General features: G+C 45.9%; 1 pseudogene; it reads right to left on the bottom strand.

Annotated features, from left to right (window-relative positions):
* LOC144773727 (uncharacterized) overlaps window positions 1–21512 on the bottom strand; it is a 32631-nt pseudogene that overhangs the window by 10398 nt on the left and 721 nt on the right.

Genomic DNA, 21512 nt, shown 5'->3' on the forward strand with positions numbered 1-21512 from the left:
TCATATTTATTAAACATATATATATAGTAATAAAATATAATAAAATAATACCCAAAAACTGAAAACTGACCCTGAGCCCTAAAAATACCCCTTTACCCAAAAACTGAAAACTGACCCTGAACCCTAAAAATACCCCTGTGCCCAAAAACTGAAAACTGACCCTGAACCCTAAAAATACCCCTTTGCCCAAAAACTGAAAACTGACCCTGAACCCTAAAAATACCCCTTTGCCCAAAAGCTGAAAACTGACCCTGAACCCTAAAAATACCCCTTTGCCCAAAAACTGAAAACTGACCCTGAACCCTAAAAATACCCCTTTACCCAAAAACCCAAAACTGACCCTGAACCCTAAAAATACCCCTTTACCCAAAAACCCAAAACTGACCCTGAACCCTAAAAATAAAAACGATATTACTTCACTTACCTTAAAAACGATATTACTTCACTTACCTTAAAAACGATATTTTGGCTGTCTATATTCTGTCCTGTCGATATTTTCTCCAAACGATATTTTGGAGTCGATATTATGTCCAAACGATATTTTGGAGTCGATATTATGTCTGTGCACCGTTTTATGTGAACGTGCAACTGGATCACACCAAGTGTAAACTATCAGTTTCTTTTTTGCCTTTGTTTATTAAGGATGTCATGACGTTAATGACAATTAGAAGCTACCCTCTATTGAGTGATGTTAAAAAGAAACATTATTGTAATTGAATTATTGCATGTAGATTAATTAATTGAATTGCCATAATACATTTATGCAATTGTGTCATTTTTATATATTCTCAAGGCTACCGATGTTGTACAGACAACAAATTGCAATGCTTAAGTAACCTTTACTGTTATCCGTGAATTATACTTATTTAGAACACATTTCGAATTACATTCTCCATGTTTTACTTTTGTTTTGTCACACGAAATCACACCATGTGTTTTCCTACTGGAAAGTTGTTGAATAAGTCCTGTGTTTATGTTTAGTTTGAGAAACATGGAGGAGATGGATAAACGGGGAACTGATCGATTTTAAAAATGTATAAAATCAACATATTTAGGATCATTAAATATACAAATATATAGTTTGACTAAGGCTGGAGGAAGCCGAAACGCATCACTTTTGGATAGCAGATGGTAGTTATCATCACTTTTGGATAGCAGATGGTAGTTATGCACTGGCGCTAGGTGGTGAAAGTGGCAACTATTGCAGAACTACTTTGGATGCAGCACAGTAAAACCCACACATGAATATGACTCAAAAAACACTTACAAGGGTGGAAGCAATTCAAGCTCTGAAGCCTTAGTAAACCTTAATGGGAAAATACTCCAACCTGGGGGTGGCACTGAATGTACTCATATTTGACACTGAGGCTGCAATCTTGCACCTCACACCCTTTCCACTGTACCTGCTCCGCTCAAATAAACCTACAGCCTGTTGCATTGAGCCTGGGAATCATTTATTAAATTGGAATATGATCATACAGTACCAAAGAAATACTATTTATCTGTACCTATCTGAGAACGAATGTGCGCAAATCCATAATTACTAAGTAGAGGCCTTTGAATATCGTTCCATGCCCAGTTGAGCAGCACTTTAAAAACAGAAGTGTTTTTGTCTGAGGTCATCGCAATACGATGAGGTTCTGTCAGCATCTGTTATGTTGAAGGATATCATGGAAAAGGATTTGCAGGACATTTAGAGCTCTCCAATGAACTAGAGGTAATTACAAAATGTTCCTAGGGATGCTAGCTTGCAAGGCCAGAGTCCTATCATATGACATACCAGTAAAAGATTGCATTATATTATTTTGTGCAGAGAAAATCTAATAGTGAAGTGTTTTTAATAAATATATTCTCATCTGACGCTCGGCTATTCTTGTCAGTATATTTTTTAGAATAACTAGGACATGTTGTCCTTAGTTTCTGTTCAGTCTGATAAAGCAATGTTCAAAAAACACATCAATTAACTAGTCTCATCAGAAACAGGATTTCAATCATTCCATTATCAAAATGTGATTTATGGAATGAAAATAAAAAAGTAACCTTTGTGAAAACAGCAGCAGTTTGTTGGAGAACATGAAAATAATTCAAAATCTAATGGATTTTCAAGCTGTCTGGTGAATCAAAAATGACTATTTAGCTTTTGAACAGCTGCCATTGTACAAATACTGAGTATGAATACGAAAAAGAAGGAAATTGCCAAAATCAATTGTACTCAATAACCTATCTCTGTAGAAGGAGAGTTCCTATTTAACGGTGCAGGGAAATGCTGAAGACTGCTGATGGAGGAAACAGCTTTTACAACGCAGCCTTTAGCATACGTGCCGTTTCCCCACAAGCTAAACAATGCTTGCCTTAACCATGCATAAGCGTAATTAAGGCAGTCGGTGTTCTAGCTGTCTAAGCGGGCAGGGAGAAGAACCGGAGGGATCGCTTTAGGAAGGACCAGGCGTGGTAAGTTGGGCTGGGGCTAGGGATGGGGCGGGGGGGGGATCGGGTGAGGGTGAGGGGGGGGAGGTTTTAGGGGATGGGCCGCATTTAGGACTGAGAGCGAGGGACTGGGGTCAGTGTAGGTTTTAGGGCAGAGTGCAGAGTTTTAGGGCTCAGACAGAGCAGGGGGGAAGGGGCAATTTTCAGTGCAAGAGGCAGTTATTAGGTCTCAGGGTCGAGTTCGTTTTTTTGGCTGGGGACACGGTTTTAGGGCTCAGGGAAGCTAATAGTGCCAGGGCAGATAGATTATAAGCAGGAGGGCCTGATTTTAGGGCTCAGGGCAGGGTGGCTGGGGTGGGATCTTTACCATACCTATACCTGTACCAAACATGCCTTTACAATGAAATTCGTTGTAAAGGCATACATGGTAAAGGCATGCTTGGCCAGTGCTTAATTTGAGCCGGTGCTTTCCAGTGCTTAGCACTTGCACTTATTTCTCAGGGCCGGGTCTATGTCTCCGGGACACTGGTTGTGACTGCCAATGCTTGTTGGCCGCCGTGTTACATTATTTTATGGTCAGTTTTCTGCTTCTTACATTGCACTATATTGACTCTGCCTTGGAAGCGGAAGTTGAGGTAGCTTGCAGTTGAACCAAGGGGAGAAGAGAAATGTTACTGCTTGGACACTGCTTGAAGTTGTTCGGGACAAGCTTACTAGAGACAGAGACAAGAAACCATTGCTCCGTTTCATTGGTATGATTTGAATGCTAGCACAGGGGGGAGAGGCACAAAGTGATTGAGCAGAATGATTGAGGCAGGTGTGATTTTTGCCGCCTCCTTCCACTGTGAGTTCTCGGCAAACGGCGAGATTTGTTTAGAAGGTGGCACTCTGGAATGTGATACTTAAATGCAGTGCGTCATAAGTGAATGTATGAAATTAACGAGCAACTAGGTGTCATTTTCTCATTAATAGGCGTCATATGGCTACAGTGCATACCTTGGAGGTTAATGTCTCCCACTTACTATTGTTAATGCATATCATCATTTGGTAAGCATTTAACCCCTTCGCTGGGGCGGCAATTCCACCGCAGCGCTAGGGGGGAGGGGAGCCGCGCGGCACTCCCATGCTCGTGACGGAACCGCTCGGTCACGAGCCTCGGGCGCGCTGTGCTTGTGACGGAGCGGTTCCGTCACGGCCCGCCCGCTTAATAGAACGCGCCGCGCAGGCGCAGCGGCCGGGCCTTCATGGAACCACTCCGTCACCAGCACAGCACGACCGAGGCTGGTGACGTAGCGGTTCCGTCACCAGCATGGGAGGGGTTAAGCCCCTGCATTGTTTTCCTCTTATGTGTAGGTGTCCACTGTGCTGTCTCTTGGCCGCAGCGCAGTTTCAGACCAGCATTCCCTGAAGTTAGTTGTTTACACCTGCTTTGCATGTGTGCTGTATTGACAAAATTATGAATTTGTCACCAGTGAGTTGAGCTGTACAGTAATGAGGAATAAGAATGATATTTCTTTGCTGTGGAGTGATAGTTTAAAAGCAAATACACCAAGGTTTGTACAGGTGTGAGAGGTTTTGGACAATAAATAGGATTCTTTAATGTCGGTCATTGTGCTGTCGTCCTCACAGCTCCAAGCAAGGTAACTAACTAAGGAAAAGAGTTGGGCTGCAGTTTGAATAATGTTATATGTGTATATAAATTCAGGGGCATTTGAAAAGCAATAAAGTTAAATGCACAGTTTCGCAGTAGCTCGCAAATCTTGCTGCAAGGCTGTATGGAAATTGGGGGTACCTCTTGGACCTGCCTTGCAGGTGTGGGATTACAGCGCACACTAATAATGAGAAGCCTGCAGGCTCGAGGTGGCCAATTAATCGAATTGTGTTGTTCATTTCAGTTTTAACCCCTTCGGGGCTGATGACGAGCTGGGCTCTTCATGGCGCACACCGGTCGTGCACTGATGACAAGGCCAGCTCGTCATGAGCCCCACCCTCGGGGGAAGCGCTGGCGCTCCCCCCGAGGGTCTCCGATCTTGCTTGTTTTGCTGGGGGCGGCAGCGGAAGAGTTTCCGCTGTCGCCCCCGCCCCCCCCCCCCATGGGAATCCCTGATGACGTCAGCGCGCACAGCGCGCGCTGACATCATCAGGGATTCCCAGCGCTCGGGAAGCCATTTGCTTCCTGCACGCCGAATGAAGAGGTAGGATTCTCGTGTCTGGCGGGGGTTTGGGGCAGCGAAGAGGCATCAGGGGAGAGGAAAGAGATTTTCCTCTCCCCTGATGTCTCTTTGCAGGGCATTTCTGCCTCACGATCGCGCACAGCGTCGCGATTGTGCGGCGGAAATGCCCCCACTAGCACCAGGGATTTAATTTTAGTTTATAGGAAGCGACCCCTTGGGCAAGGGTCGCTTCCAGGCGGGGTCTGATTATGTTTTCGTTTTTCTGCCCCCCCTGGGGGCAAATCAGCCCGTTTTTTCGGCGGTTTTGCCCCCAAGGGGGGAGGGGGGGGGGCAGAAATTCCCCACTAGCACCAGGGTTGTTTTTTGGTGGCAATATGGCGGCCATGTTTTTTGTTTACGTTTTTCTGTCCCCCCTGGGGGCAAATCGGACCATTTTTTTTGCCGTTTTGCCCCCAGGGGGGACAGAAAATGCCCACTAGCACCAGGGATTTTGTTTTTAGCTTTTAGGAAGCGACCCCTTGGAAAGTCTTTGTGGAGTGGCGCTTGGCTGGTGGTGTGCGTGGAGTGCTACTTTGCTGTCTGTGCACGGAGTGGTGCTTGGCTGGCGGTGCTTGGCTAGCGTTTTTTTGACGTTTAGCCTCCTGTTTTTTGGCCCACTAGGCCCTAGGATTTGAGTTTTGTTCCAATGTTGGTTTTAATTTTGGTTGTTTTTTACTGTCCACCTCCCTTGGTGCCGGTTGGTCTGTTTTTGTCCTTACTGCCTTGGCTGGCGGTGTGTGTGGAGTGGCGCTTGGCTGGTGGTGTGCGTGGAGTGGTACTTGGCTGTCTGTGCACGGAGTGGTGCTTGGCTGGCGGTGTGTATGGAGTGGCGCTTGGCTGGCGGTGTGTGTGGAGTGGCGCTTGGCTTGCAGTGTGCGTGGAGTGGTGTTTGGCTGGCGGTGTGTGTGGAGTGGCGCTTGGCTGGATGGTGTGCGTGCAGTGGTACTTGGCTGTCTGTGCACGGAGTGCTGCTTTGCTGGCGGTGTGTGTGGAGTGGTGCTTGGCTGGATGGTGTGCCTGGAGTGGTACTTGGTTGTCTGTGCACAGAGTGGTGTTTGGCTGGTGGTGTGTGTGGAGTGGTGTTTGGCTGGCGGTGTGTGTGGAGTGGTACTTGGCTGGATGGTGTGCGTGGAGCGGTGCTTGGCTGGCGGTGAGTGGCGCTTGGCTTGCGGTGTGCGTGGAGTGGTGCTTGGCTGGCGGTGTGTGTGGAGTGGTACTTGGCTGTTGGTGTGCGCTGAGTGGTGTTTGCCTGGCGGTGTGCGTGGAGGGGTACTTGGCTATCTATGCACGGAGTGGAGCTTGGCTGGCGGTGTGTGTGGAGTGGCGCTTGGCTGGTGGTGTGTGTGGAGTGGTACTTGGCTGTCTGTGCACGGAGTGGTGCTTGGCTGGTGGTGTTTGTGGAGTGGCGCTTGGCTGGTGGTGTGCGTGGAGTGCTACTTTGCTGTCTGTGCACGGAGTGGTGCTTGGCTGGCGGTGTGTGTGGAGTGGCGCTTGGCTGGTGGTGTGCATGGAGTGGTACTTTGCTGTCTGTGCATGGAGTGCTGCTTGGCTGGCGGTGTGTGTGGAGTGGTGCTTGGCTGGTGGTGTGTGTGGAGTGGTACTTGGTTGTTTGTGCACGAAGTGGTGTTTGGCTGGTGGTGTGTGTGGAGTGGTGTTTGGCTGGCGGTGTGTGTGGAGTGGTACTTGGCTGGATGGTGTGCGTGGAGCGGTGCTTGGCTGGCGGTGAGTGGCGCTTGGCTTGCGGTGTGCGTGGAGTGGTGCTTGGCTGGCGGTGTGTGTGGAGTGGTACTTGGCTGTCGGTGTGCGCTGAGTAGTGTTTGGCTGGCGGTGTGCGTGGAGGGGTACTTGGCTATCTATGCACAGAGTGGTGCTTGGCTGGCGGTGTGTGTGGAGTGGTGCTTGGCTCGCGGTGTGTGTGGAGTGGCACTTGTCTGGTGGTGTGTGTGGAGTGGTACTTGGCTGTCTGTGCACGGAGTGGTGCTTGGCTGGTGGTGTTTGTGGAGTGGCGCTTGGCTGGTGGTGTGCGTGGAGTGCTACTTTGCTGTCTGTGCACGGAGTGGTACTTGGCTGGCGGTGTGTGTGGAGTGGCGCTTGGCTGGTGGTGTGCGTGGAGTGGTACTTTGCTGTCTGTGCACGGAGTACTGCTTGGCTGGCGGTGTGTGTGGAGTGGCGCTTGGCTGGTGTGGTGGTGTGCGTGGAGTGGTACTTGGTTGTCTGTGCACGGAGTGGTGTTTGGCTGGTGGTGTGTGTGGAGTGGTGTTTGGCTGGCGGTGTGTGTGGAGTGGTACTGGGCTGGATGGTGTGCGTGGAGCGGTGCTTGGCTGGCGGTGAGTGGCGCTTGGCTTGCGGTGTGCGTGGAGTGGTGCTTGGCTGGCGGTGTGTGTGGAGTGGTACTTGGCTGTCGGTGTGCGCTGAGTGGTGCTTGGCTGGCGGTGTGTGTGGAGTGGCGCTTGGCTGGTGGTGTGTGTGGAGTTATACAGCACAGCTATATTTCCAGCAGTCATAAGTCGTGATCGGTATATGCTTCTTCTTCGGATGATGCATTTTGTTGATAATAGTTTAGCGTTGTCACGCGATCACCCTGATTGTGACCGTTTGTTTAAAATTCGGCCTGTCCTTGATCACTTTGTTGATCGTTTTTCTGAGATCTTTGCCCCTGGTAAAGAAATTGCAGTGGATGAGTCTTTGCTGTTGTTCAAGGGCTGCTTGGTTTTTAGGCAATACATTCCTTGTAAGAGGGCACGCTATGGAATCAAACTGTATATGCTGCGTGACAGTGAGACTGGATATGTCTACAATTTCAGGGTGTACACTGGTAAGGAGTCCAGCATTAACCCTCCTGGTTGTCCTTCTACTTTTGGAGTGACTGAGAAAATTGTGTGGGAACTAGGTAGAGGATTATTTAACAAAGGCCATCATTTATATGTAGATAACTTCTACACTGGTGTCCGGTTGTTCAAGGAGTTGGCCAAAGTGGGCACTGTTGCTTGTGGCACAATGCGCAGTAACCGTAAAGGTTTCCCAAAGGAACTTGTTTGCAAAAGGCTTGTGCGGGGACAGTCTACGGCATTGCGATGTGGGGAGCTTCTAGCTGTGAAGTTTTCAGATAAGAGAGATGTGTACATGCTGACTACTATCCACGATGAAAGTACAGAACCTGTGCCTGTTTGGGGTCAGGGTGCTGAAGTGCGCAAACCTGTGTGCATTTTAGCTTACAATAAGTTCATGGGTGGTGTTGACAGAGTAGATCAGAGGTTGGAACCTTATGCTGCTCTTCGAAAGGCTTATGTTTGGTACAAGAAGTTGGCTATCCATCTGTTCCACTTGGCATCCTTTAATGCTTTTGTTGTGTACCAGAAGTCTTGTCCTGAGAAGAAGATGCCTTTTGTTAAGTTTCAGGAGTCTATAATAGGCAGCCTTGTACTTGTGGAGCAGGCAAGTGTTCCTAGATTTGGAGTGGTGGAGGAAGTGGCTAGATTGAAAGATCGCCACTTTCCTGAATCTATTCCTTCCACTACCGCAAGAGACTTTCCGACTAGAAGATGCAGAGTCTGTTGGCGAAGAGGCGTGCGGAAGGAGTCTCGTATATACTGTCCTGACTGTCCTTCTAAGCCTGGATTGTGTATGTCAGCTTGTTTTAAATCGTACCACACGCAAAAGAAGTTTTGGGAGTTTTAATGAGCTGTAAAGTGAATTGCCTGGTCTGCATTCTGTAAAATTTTTTAGTTTGTTTCAAGGATTGGCATTAGTGCAAAGTGTTTAGTTTCAGAATTTGTGTTAGCTGATTTGTAGGTATTTCCATTTGTTTAGTGTTATTTTCAAAAAAAGAATTCTAAATGTGTTTGTGGTGTGTGCCGGCTGGTGCTTGGCTGCCGGTGTGTTTGGAGTGGCGCTTGGCTGGCGGTGTGTGTGGAGTGGCGATGGCTTGCAGTGTGCGTGGAGTGGTGTTTGGCTGGCGGTGTGTGTGGAGTGGCGCTTGGCTGGATGGTGTGCGTGCAGTGGTACTTGGCTGTCTGTGCACGGAGTGCTGCTTTGCTGGCGGTGTGTGTGGAGTGGTGCTTGGCTGGATGGTGTGCCTGGAGTGGTACTTGGTTGTCTGTGCACAGAGTGGTGTTTGGCTGGTGGTGTGTGTGGAGTGGTGTTTGGCTGGCGGTGTGTGTGGAGTGGTACTTGGCTGGATGGTGTGCGTGGAGCGGTGCTTGGCTGGCGGTGAGTGGCGCTTGGCTTGCGGTGTGCGTGGAGTGGTGCTTGGCTGGCGGTGTGTGTGGAGTGGTACTTGGCTGTTGGTGTGCGCTGAGTGGTGTTTGCCTGGTGGTGTGCGTGGAGGGGTACTTGGCTATCTATGCACGGAGTGGAGCTTGGCTGGCGGTGTGTGTGGAGTGGCGCTTGGCTGGTGGTGTGTGTGGAGTGGTACTTGGCTGTCTGTGCACGGAGTGGTGCTTGGCTGGTGGTGTTTGTGGAGTGGCGCTTGGCTGGTGGTGTGCGTGGAGTGCTACTTTGCTGTCTGTGCACGGAGTGGTGCTTGGCTGGCGGTGTGTGTGGAGTGGCGCTTGGCTGGTGGTGTGCGTGGAGTGGTACTTTGCTGTCTGTGCATGGAGTGCTGCTTGGCTGGCGGTGTGTGTGGAGTGGTGCTTGGCTGGTGGTGTGTGTGGAGTGGTACTTGGTTGTTTGTGCACGGAGTGGTGTTTGGCTGGTGGTGTGTGTGGAGTGGTGTTTGGCTGGCGGTGTGTGTGGAGTGGTACTTGGCTGGATGGTGTGCGTGGAGCGGTGCTTGGCTGGCGGTGAGTGGCGCTTGGCTTGCGGTGTGCATGGAGTGGTGCTTGGCTGGCGGTGTGTGTGGAGTGGTACTTGGCTGTCGGTGTGCGCTGAGTAGTGTTTGGCTGGCGGTGTGCGTGGAGGGGTACTTGGCTATCTATGCACAGAGTGGTGCTTGGCTGGCGGTGTGTGTGGAGTGGTGCTTGGCTGGCGGTGTGTGTGGAGTGGCACTTGTCTGGTGGTGTGTGTGGAGTGGTACTTGGCTGTCTGTGCACGGAGTGGTGCTTGGCTGGTGGTGTTTGTGGAGTGGCGCTTGGCTGGTGGTGTGCGTGGAGTGCTACTTTGCTGTCTGTGCATGGAGTGGTACTTGGCTGGCGGTGTGTGTGGAGTGGCGCTTGGCTGGTGGTGTGCGTGGAGTGGTACTTTGCTGTCTGTGCACGGAGTGCTGCTTGGCTGGCGGTGTGTGTGGAGTGGCGCTTGGCTGGTGTGGTGGTGTGCGTGGAGTGGTACTTGGTTGTCTGTGCACAGAGTGGTGTTTGGCTGGTGGTGTGTGTGGAGTGGTGTTTGGCTGGCGGTGTGTGTGGAGTGGTACTTGGCTGGATGGTGTGCGTGGAGCGGTGCTTGGCTGGCGGTGAGTGGCGCTTGGCTTGCGGTGTGCGTGGAGTGGTGCTTGGCTGGCGGTGTGTGTGGAGTGGTACTAGGCTGTCGGTGTGCGCTGAGTGGTGCTTGGCTGGCGGTGTGTGTGGAGTGGCGCTTGGCTGGTGGTGTGTGTGGAGTTATACAGCACAGCTATATTTCCAGCAGTCATAAGTCGTGATCGGTATATGCTTCTTCTTCGGATGATGCATTTTGTTGATAATAGTTTAGCGTTGTCACGCGATCACCCTGATTGTGACCGTTTGTTTAAAATTCGGCCTGTCCTTGATCACTTTGTTGATCGTTTTTCTGAGATCTTTGCCCCTGGTAAAGAAATTGCAGTGGACGAGTCTTTGCTGTTGTTCAAGGGCTGCTTGGTTTTTAGGCAATACATTCCTTGTAAGAGGGCACGCTATGGAATCAAACTGTATATGCTGCGTGACAGTGAGACTGGATATGTCTACAATTTCAGGGTGTACACTGGTAAGGAGTCCAGCATTAACCCTCCTGGTTGTCCTTCTACTTTTGGAGTGACTGAGAAAATTGTGTGGGAACTAGGTAGAGGATTATTTAACAAAGGCCATCATTTATATGTAGATAACTTCTACACTGGTGTCCGGTTGTTCAAGGAGTTGGCCAAAGTGGGCACTGTTGCTTGTGGCACAATGCGCAGTAACCGTAAAGGTTTCCCAAAGGAACTTGTTTGCAAAAGGCTTGTGCGGGGACAGTCTACGGCATTGCGATGTGGGGAGCTTCTAGCTGTGAAGTTTTCAGATAAGAGAGATGTGTACATGCTGACTACTATCCACGATGAAAGTACAGAACCTGTGCCTGTTTGGGGTCAGGGTGCTGAAGTGCGCAAACCTGTGTGCATTTTAGCTTACAATAAGTTCATGGGTGGTGTTGACAGAGTAGATCAGAGGTTGGAACCTTATGCTGCTCTTCGAAAGGCTTATGTTTGGTACAAGAAGTTGGCTATCCATCTGTTCCACTTGGCATCCTTTAATGCTTTTGTTGTGTACCAGAAGTCTTGTCCTGAGAAGAAGATGCCTTTTGTTAAGTTTCAGGAGTCTATAATAGGCAGCCTTGTACTTGTGGAGCAGGCAAGTGTTCCTAGATTTGGAGTGGTGGAGGAAGTGGCTAGATTGAAAGATCGCCACTTTCCTGAATCTATTCCTTCCACTACCGCAAGAGACTTTCCGACTAGAAGATGCAGAGTCTGTTGGCGAAGAGGCGTGCGGAAGGAGTCTCGTATATACTGTCCTGACTATCCTTCTAAGCCTGGATTGTGTATGTCAGCTTGTTTTAAATCGTACCACACGCAAAAGAAGTTTTGGGAGTTTTAATGAGCTGTAAAGTGAATTGCCTGGTCTGCATTCTGTAAAATTTTTTAGTTTGTTTCAAGGATTGGCATTAGTGCAAAGTGTTTAGTTTCAGAATTTGTGTTAGCTGATTTGTAGGTATTTCCATTTGTTTAGTGTTATTTTCAAAAAAAGAATTCTAAATGTGTTTGTGGTGTGTGCCGGCTGGTGCTTGGCTGGCGGTGTGTGTGGAGTTGCGCTTGGCTGGTGGTGTGCGTGGAGGGGTACTTGGCTGTCTATGCACGGAGTGGTGCTTGGCTGGCGGTGTGTGTGGAGTGGTACTTGGCTAGATGGTGTGTGTGGAGTGGTACTTGGCTGTCTGTGCACGGAGTGGTGCTTGGCTGGCGGTGTGTGTGTAGTCGCGCTTGGCTGGTGGTGTGTGTGGAGTGGTACTTGGCTGGCTGTGCACGGAGTTGTGCTTGGCTGTCGGTGTGCGCTGAGTGGTTTTTGGCTGGCGGTGTGCATGGTCTGGTGCTTGGATGGTGGTGTGGGTGGACTGGCGCTCGGCTGGCGGTGTGTGAGTAGTTACTTTCTGTTGGTCACTACACACACTGCTAGTTGAGTGACACTCCACGCAGTCCATCATTTTGTGTAGTTGCAGTGGCAGAAATGTGGGCGTGTGAAAGTGATGGGCCCTTGAATGGCGCTGTTTGCTGGTGTGAGTGTTGAAATGTGATGGGTCCGCGGCTGGCGGTGTGAATGTTTTGAATGTGTCACAGGTACGAAAGGTGGATGAATGGCCTGTAAAGAGGTTGGTGCCTTGACGTGGCTTTACAGCTCACGAGCTGCGAGTCAGTGGTTCAGTTAATCATACTTTCAATTATACGCAGTTTATTTCATTTTTTGTGAAAATACTTGCGAATACAATTGTATGTACTGAATCATCACTCACCCTCGTGCCAAATCCAACCAGTATGTGTGTGTGCTTGCGGATTAGATGGATGTGCAGTAAAATTTGTTTTTTTTCTCTTTCTGCAGTAGGGTGTACCTTGTCCCTTATTGTGATTGTTGTAATGTGTTGCTTTTCCTTCCAGATGGTGTCAGTGGTCTGGTTTGTATCAGGTATGAAAGGTGCGTGAATGGCCTGTAAAACGGTTGGTGCCTTGTCGTGGCTTTACAGCTCACGAGTTGCGAGTCACTGGTTCGGTTTTTATGCATTTATTTATTAACAGAGCATTTAATTTTTTTGAAATATCATGTTAATAAAATTTTATGTACTGAACCATCACTCGCCCTCGTGCCAAATCCAACCTGTATGTGTGTGTCTTTGAGGAATAGATAGCCGTGCTTGATTCTTTGTCTTTTGAGTTACTCAGTTATGGTGTATATTATAGCTATAAATAACTTTCTAAATTTAGATATTATTGGTAATTCATGGTAGTATATGGTCATGTCTTTCTGGTGAATTCTATTGTTGTTTTTTGTCCACAATCTCTTGCAAACTTGAAATTGTCTGTCACAATTTTCATGCGATATTGTCCCCTGAATCGCACGTTCTCCAACTGAAAACTTAAATCATTCAAAACAATTTGGTTTTGCAAGGGGGTTCCCATGAGTTTTTGGCCCGGGGCTTGGCGGGCATCTTTGGAAACTACCAAACCCAAACAGTTCTGAAAACTAGACACCCGGGGGAGTCAAGGGAGGTATGGCATGCGTGGGTCCCCCAATGTTTTCCTACCCAGAAATCCCTGCAAACCCTAAATTTAGGTTAAAAAACCCACTTTTCCATACATTTTTGGGTGGAATCTCGCTGCCGGCACAAATGTCCTACCACCCAGCGTTCCCCTTCTTCTCCCGAGTAAAATGATACCTCACTTGTGTGGGTGGGCCAAAGGCCTGTGACTAAGGTAGGGGGGCTTAATTTGTCAAACTTAAATACTACTTTTTTTAAAATTCATTTTTAGCTTGTTCTGCTTTGGGGCACCCACACAAGTGAGGTATCCTTTTACTCGGGAGAACAAGAGGAACGCTGGGTGGTAGGACATTTTTGCCGGCACGGAGATCCCACGCAAAAAAGTTTGGAAAAGTGATATTTTCACCTAATTTTAAGGTTTGCAAGGAATTCTGGGTAGGAAAACATTGGGGGACCCACGCATGCCATACCTCCCTGGACTCCCCCGGGTGTCTAGTTTTCAGAACTGTTCGGGTTTGGTAGTTTCCCAGTCAGCACAGAGGGACGCCAGGTGCATCGACGGACAGAGCGGTGCTCCACACACCTGAGCTGCAGCCAGGTGGGGGGATGATTTTTCCTCCTACCAATTAGGTTGGAGAAGAATAAGGAATATCCCGCAACTATTCAGGTATTCCTTTCCCCTTTTTTTGCAGTAGCAGTATAGATCTAGGTCCTGATGAAAGCAGTTACGCATTAGAAGTCACCGATGCTGAAACATGTTGACCCTACTTGCAGGTGGATATTTTGTTAAATCCGCTAGTTAATTTACACTTCTCTTCTTTTAATATTGGGAGAGTTGAGAGAAATCATTAAAATTAATTTTTTTCTACTCAATCTCTACCGAATTTTATATATCTCACGTTTGTTTTTTTCACATTTATGCACTGCAAAACAGTTACCCATATTCACTACAACAAAACAACCTTGGTTCAACCCTTCACATAACTCATGTACCATCTACATAGAGTTAAATAGTCACAATAACATAAAGTGACTTGTATATACAAAATATACTTTCTCCTGGGTAAGGAGAGCCCAGATGATGACTAGGGCGGAACCGTTTGGGAACTGATGGGCACTTTTTCCCAATTGTGGGATTGTGTTATTTACTTGCACTTAATGCACTTTCGTCCAACCCTCCAGTACCTTCCATTCCACACATCTTCATTTAAACTTGACCCTCAGATGTTCTTTTTGTTATTGATGTATATAATTGGGGTACATGTCTGATAGGGTCATTAATCTAGCCCCAGGATCCTCCTCTCTACATGCTTTGTTTTTTAGTTTCCAAAGATGGCCACCGAGCCCCGGGCCTATAACTCAGGTGCCCCCCCCCCCAAAAAAATCAAGGTTATGTAGCTATAGGGTATTTTAAATTCACCACCCAGCGTTCCCCCAGGTCTCCCGATAAAAATGGTACCTCACTTGCGTGGGTAGGCATAGTGGCTGCTACAGGAAAAGGCCCAATTCGTACTGCGGAGACCAAAAAATTACCTTTAGCAAAACAATCTTATTTTTTGAGGGGGTCCCCTGAGCTTTTGGCCCGGGGCTTGGCGGGCATCTTCGGAAACTACCAAACCCAAACAGTTATGAAAACTAGACACCCGGGGGAGTCCAGGGAGGTATGGCATGCGTGGGTCCCCCAATGTTTTCCTACCCAGAAATCCCTGCAACCCCTAAATTTAGGTTAAAAAACCCACTTTTCCATACATTTTTGGGTGGGATCTCGCTGCCGGCACAAATTTCCTACCACCCAGCATTCCCCTTCTTCTCCCGAGTAAAATGATACCTCACTTGTGTGGGTGGGCCAAAGGCCTGTGACTAAGGTAGGGGGGCTTAATTTGTCAAACTTAAATACTACTTTTTTAAAAATTCATTTTTAGCCTGTTCTGCTTTGGGGCACCCACACAAGTGAGGTATCCTTTTACTCGGGAGAACAAGGGGAACGCTGGGTGGTAGGACATTTTTGCCGGCACAGAGATCCCACGCAAAAAAGTTTGGAAAAGTGATATTTTTACCTAATTTTAAGGTTTGCAAGGAATTCTGGGTAGGAAAACATTGGGGGACCCACGCATGCCATACCTCCCTGGACTCCCCCGGGTGTCTAGTTTTCAGAACTGTTCGGGTTTGGTAGTTTCCAAAGATGGCCACCGAGCCCCGGGCCAAAACCTCAGGTGCCCCCCCCCCCAAAAAATCAAGGTTATGTAGCTATAGGGTATTTTAAATTCACCACCGTACGATTTGGACCTTTTCCTGTTGCAGCCACTATGCCTACCCACGCAAGTGAGGTACCATTTTTATCGGGAGACCTTGGGGAACGCTGAGTGGGAGGACATTTGTGTGAGCCCAGTAATGCCACGCTTTACCACACAAAAATGTGTGAAAAATCTGATTTTTTTGAGCTATAATCGAGATTTGCATGGGATTCTGGGTAAAGGAACGTTGGAGGATCCACGCAAGCCATACCTTCTTGGAAGCCCCCGGGTGTCTACTTTTCAGAAATGTGTGGGTTTGGTAGGTTTCCCTAGATGGCCGTCTAGCACGGGGCCAAAAACCCAGGTAACCCCTCTTGCAAAAGCTGGCGGACTTGACATTGTCACCATTGTCTAATCCACCAGCTTTTGCCAAAAACTCAGGTGCCCCCCCCCAAAATTCAAGGTAGTTTTGCAATAGGGTATTGTAAATTCACCACCGTATGATTTGAACCGTTTCCTGTTGCAGCCACTATGCCTACCCACGCAAGTGAGGTACCATTTTTTTGGGGAGACCTGGGGGAACGCTGGGTGGGTGGAAATTTGTTGATCCACGCAGATTCCAGAACTTTCCTCCACAGAAATGTGAGGAAAATGTGTTTTTTTTGTCAAATTCTTTGCTTTGCAAGGGATTCTGGGTAACAAAATCTGGTGGTAGGCAGTCGAGTCACCCCATCCCAAATTCCCCTGGGTGTCTAGTTTTCAAAAATGTATAGGGTTGCTAGGTTTCCCTAGGTGCTGGCAGAGCTAGGGCTCAAAAACAAAAGGTAGTCTCTTTGTCCAAAAAGCACATGATTTCACTGGGAAATTGAGGTGCGACCACGTTGCGTTTTGTGCTGTTTCGTGTCGCAGCCACTATGCCTACCCACGCAAGTGAGGTACCATTTTGTTCGGGAGACCTGGGGGAACGCTGGGTGGGTGGAAATTTGTTGATCCACACAGATTCCAGAACTTTCCACCACAGAAATGTGAGGAAAATGTGTTTTTTTGGTCAAATTTTTAGGTTTGCAAGGGATTCTGGGTAACAAAACCTGGGGGTAGGCAGTAGAATCACCCTATCCTGAATCCCCCTGGGTGTCTAGTTTTCAAAAATGTATAGGTTTGGTAGGTTTCCCTAGGTGCTGGCAGAGCTAGGGCTAAAAAACAAAAGGTAGTCTTTTTGTCCAAAAAGGGCAAGATTTCACTCGGAAATTGAGGTGCGACCATGTTGCGTTTGGCGCTGTTTCATGTGGCAGCCACTATGCCTACCCACGCAAGTGAGGTACCATTTTTTTCGGGAGACCTAGTGGAACGCTGGGTGGGTGGAAATTTGCTGATCCACACAGATTCCGGAACTTTCCTCCACAGAAATATGAGGAAAATGTGTTTTTTTTGTCAAATTATTTGCTTTGCAAGGGAATCTGGGTAACAAAACCTGGTGGTAGGCAGTCGAGTCACCTCATCCTGAATTCCCCTGGGTGTCTAGTTTTCAAAAATGTATAGGTTTGCTAGGTTTCCCTAGGTGCCGGCAGAGCTAGGGTGCAAAAACTACAGGTTGGCACTTTGCCAAAAAAGGGTCAATTTGTAACTGCAAAATTTAGGTGTGACCACGTTGCATTTTGCGCCGTTTCCTGTCGCAGGCACAAGGTCGACCCACACAAGTGAGGTACCGTTTTTATCGGGCGACTTGGGGTAATTCAGATTTGTAAATCAACTGTTATTACCAATCAAGCTTTCATGCATTTCTCCCTTTCAAAGAAAGACATTGTGTAAAAAACAAATCTTTTTGAAAATTCTCATGCTAGTATGAGTATTCCCAATTTTGAAAATGTGCAATTATGTACTGTTTCTGAACTCTATAATTTGTACCCAATTCAGAAATACATAGGTGTCTTTCATACAGATTTTTCCATGTATACATTTTCCAAGACAAACTGCTCTATACCCAGTAAATGAAAAAATACCATTGCAAGTTGCTGCTCAGTTTTTGGATCTGGGTTCGTCGAGTTCTTGGTGAAACTACAAGTCCTATATATCCCCACAACCAGGAAGGTCTAACGGATGTAACGGTATATTGCTTTCCAAGAGATGTCAAAATTAGAAGAAGTTATAGGTGAAAACGTTGAGACAACAAATTTTCAATTATTCCAATATTTAACTGTTAGTTTCTATAAAGAAACCTTCATGGATTTAGACAAATGACCCCTTTCTGAATTCAGAATTTTGTCTAATTTTGGAAAATGTACAGATTTCCAGGATCCATTATTGCTTTCAAACTCATTTCTACCATTAACTGGAAGGAGGTGGAAAGCTCTAAAAATAGCAAAAATAGGCTATGTCCCAGAAAAATGCCCAAACTGTGTGAAAAATGTCGGTTCTCTGACAAAAGACTGTCATTCCCTAAAAGCTGAGAAAATGGAGATTTCAGCCCCACAAACCCTTTTTTGATAACATTTTCAGGGAAAAACCCAGAGGCTTTCATTTGCAGCCCGTTTTTCCCATTTTTCTGAAAAAAACAAAATTTCACTATATTTTGGTTAATTTCTGGGACCCCCCCAAGGGAATCCACAAACCCTGGGCGCCTTTAGAATCCACATGATGTTGGAAGAAAAGGATGCAAATTTGGCGTGATACCTTATGTGGTCAAAAAGTTACAAGGGCCTAAGCGTGCACTACCCCAAAACGCCCAAAAAAGGCTTAGCACAGGAGGGGAAAAGGCCTAGCAGCAAAGGGGTTAACGCTGTTCTCGCTGGAGGCTTCCTTTGTGTGTGCGTTTTTTTTATGGAGGTTTTCTGGCCCCAGCCTCCGTGTGTGGATCTTACTCGGTGTGCCCTGGTTACTCTTAGCAGAAAGACACTGAGTAAGTGTTAAAGTATAAGGTGCAGCTGCGAAGTGATGAATAAGTTCTTTCATTTTGTTTTGTGTAGTTTCCATCATAGGCACTTTCACGGTAATGAAATAACGCTGGGACATTTTACCTTAACTGGTCTTCCCCCATCTCGCCTGATCAAAGGGTTTGGAACGGAGACATGGGTTCTGATCTGGGCCGGCTTTTGGCCTGGCAAGCTAGGCCTAAGTGGCCAATCTTAAAATGAGCACACGTAGAGTCCTGCCAACAAAAACGTCCCTCTTGATTCCAATGATTCAGACCCAGCTGCTTTAAATCAGTTTCTTTACTTACCCCATTAAACCCCCTCCAATCTCCCTCTTACTCTGCTGTTGTGCACCACCACTGATCTGGTTCAAAACCTCTCATTCACAACACATTCTGCAATTATAAGCAAATCACTTTATTCTCCATGATTGCGATACTACTCTCATTATAGCCTGATTCCATTCCTACAAGTTCTACTGCCCCACATACATTTGTATTTATTCCTTGTGTTTGAGAAGCTAAAACTACTCGGTATTCTCCGTACAGCATTTCACTACTCTTTGAAATTAGATGTCGTTTAGTATCAAGCAAAACAGAATAAACACTAGCAAAACTAATAGGTTGAACTTTTGAATAGTGGAAGCACAAATGCATTCAAACACACAATATCGATGAGCATATTAACACAAATCAGCCTAGTCTGCAAGTGTGGTACCCCCATGACTGGCAGCAAAGTTCCTCTGAAGTGTAATATCAGCGCAGGGTATGACCAGAAGGTGCTTATATGAAGACCCAGGTCTTCAGCTTCGTGCGGAACTCAAGAAGTAAGGAGGTGGCTGTGATGTGTTGGGGCTTGTGGGTTTGGATGGAGCCAATACAGGAAGTGGGTGGGGCCAGTGGATGAAGTGAGCGGGACCTCTGATGAAAATCATCAGCACCTGCACTTAATATTTTACAAATTAAGCACTGGCAAAGACGCGGTCACTGTAAAGACTGCGTGGTTAAGGCATGCGTGGTTGTGTCATACAAGCGCTGACGGACATTAAAATAAAAGTGCATTATGTTTTTAAACAGCTTGGATATGTGATTTGCAACTTGCACTTGAACACAGAAGACTAGCTAAATGTGGGAGATCATCAATGGTCTCTTGATCATTCTCAAATGTACATATATCGCTTTGCTTGAATATCCCCTTAAATATTCCCCCAAAAAATTAGCAACTGAGAACCGACACGATAGAGCAAGTAGTGGCAATGCCAATAGGTCTGGCCTACGTAGCCTGCAATATTTGTATTTATTTATTTATTTGTGTTATATTTATATATTTAACTGCCAATGTATACAATAGGCATTATTGGGCATATTTAAAAAGGTAAGTATATACACGTATATTTAGTCACATGTCGGATCTATTCTCAAAGGTAAATATATACGTGTAAATTTACTCATGTATATATCTGCTATTACACCTAGGTGTAACCACATTTTTTTAGTCACCACTTCTGAGTGTTGATTTACACCTAGCTGTAGACTTACATGTCACCACAACCTATTAAAAAAAAAAAGGAGTGAAGCCTCCTAAAAAAAGATTTACAAGTGTGAAACTACTACTACTATATATTTTCTAAATAAGGAAGAGATGCCTGCCACATGGCAGAAATCTTGAGAAGGGGAAGGATTTGAAAAATGTAAATAAATAAAATGAATAAAATGCATTATTCTTGAAAACATATAGGAAACATATTCCAATGTATAAAAGTTAATTTAAAGTCATTTAAAATATTTATAATTACCCAAAAACTGATAAAATAAGATGTTACAGCTCGCCAATTCATCAAATCAAATATTAAATTTTTTTTTTTTACATCAAATGTTTAGAAATGAATGAATCAGGTTAAATACATTATTTTACATCAAATCAAATATTTAAAAAATAATTTCACATCAAATGTTTAGAAATGAATGAATCAGTTTAAATACATTACATTAATTGGCCTCTGTTTCAGTAGTTGTGAGTGGCCATCCATAGTGCTTAATACTCAAATACTGTGCTGGAGTACATATGAACTTATTTTGTTACCTATGAGGTGTGGTAACTTTAGAAGTGCAGTTTGTGATTTGCAACAATCTTAGGGCCCGATTCACAGAACTAACTTAAGACAAAATCCTAAACTTACTACCATTTTGGTATTCACAGAAAGCACTTACTCATTTTGGTATTCACAGAAGGCACTTACTCAGTTCGGTATTCACAGAAGTTAGGAGTCCTAACTTTAGGACTCTTAAATGCATTCTGTGAATACCGAAAGTCTTAAAGTTAGGATTTTTCTCAATTTAGTAGTAGTAAAGTTAGGACTCCTAACTTTAGGACTCCTAAATGCCTTCTGTGAATGCCGAAAGTCTTAAAATTAGGGTTTTTCTCAGTTTAGTAGTAGTAAAGTTAGGACTCCTTACTTTAGAACTCCTAAATGCCTGCTGTGAATACCGAAAGTCTTAAAATTAAGATTTTTCTCAATTTAGAAGTAGTAAAGTTAGGACTCCTAACTTTCGGACTCCTAAATGCCTTCTGTGAATACCGAAAGTCTTAAAATTAGGGTTTTTCTCAGTTTAGTAGTAGTAAAGTTAGGACTCCTTACTTTAGAACTCCTAAATGCCGGGTGTGAATACCGAAAGTCTTAAAATTAAGATTTTTCTCAATTTAGTAGTAGTAAAGTTAGGACTCCTAACTTTCGGACTCCTAAATGCCTTCTGTGAATACCGAAAGTCTTAATATTAGGATTTTTCTCAACTTTACTACTTCTAAACTGAGAAAATTCCTAATTTTAAGACTTTCGGTATTTACAGAAGGCATTTAGGAGTCCTAAAGTTAGGAGTCCTAACTTTACTACTACTAAATTGAGAAAAATCCTAATTTTAAGACTTTCGGTATTCACAGAAGGCATTTAGGAGTCCTAAACTTAGCAGTCTTAACTTTACTACTCCTAAACTGAGAAAAATCCTAACTTTAAGACTTTCGGTATTCACAGATGGCATTTAGGAGTCCTAAAGTTAGGACTCCTAACTTCTGTGAATACCGAAATGAGTAAGTACCTTCTGTGAATACCAAAATGAGTAAGTGCCTTCTGTGAATACGAAAATGGTAGTAAGTTTAGGATTTTGTCTTAAGTTAGTTCTGTGAATCGGGCCCTTACTCTTTTGTTGGTGTGTGTTGGACCTGGCCCTTTGTGCAGGATGTGTGCCTTGCATATCCTGATGGGCCATCACCAGGCTGATGGGCCTTCCTGAGTTAGAGTGGTGGGAGGAGTTGTCACTGACACCTGGATAGGGCTGTACCTGTTCTCA

The sequence above is a fragment of the Lissotriton helveticus genome, chromosome 8 (genome assembly GCF_964261635.1).
Source record: "Lissotriton helveticus chromosome 8, aLisHel1.1, whole genome shotgun sequence".
Classification (NCBI taxonomy): Eukaryota; Metazoa; Chordata; class Amphibia; order Caudata; family Salamandridae; genus Lissotriton; species Lissotriton helveticus.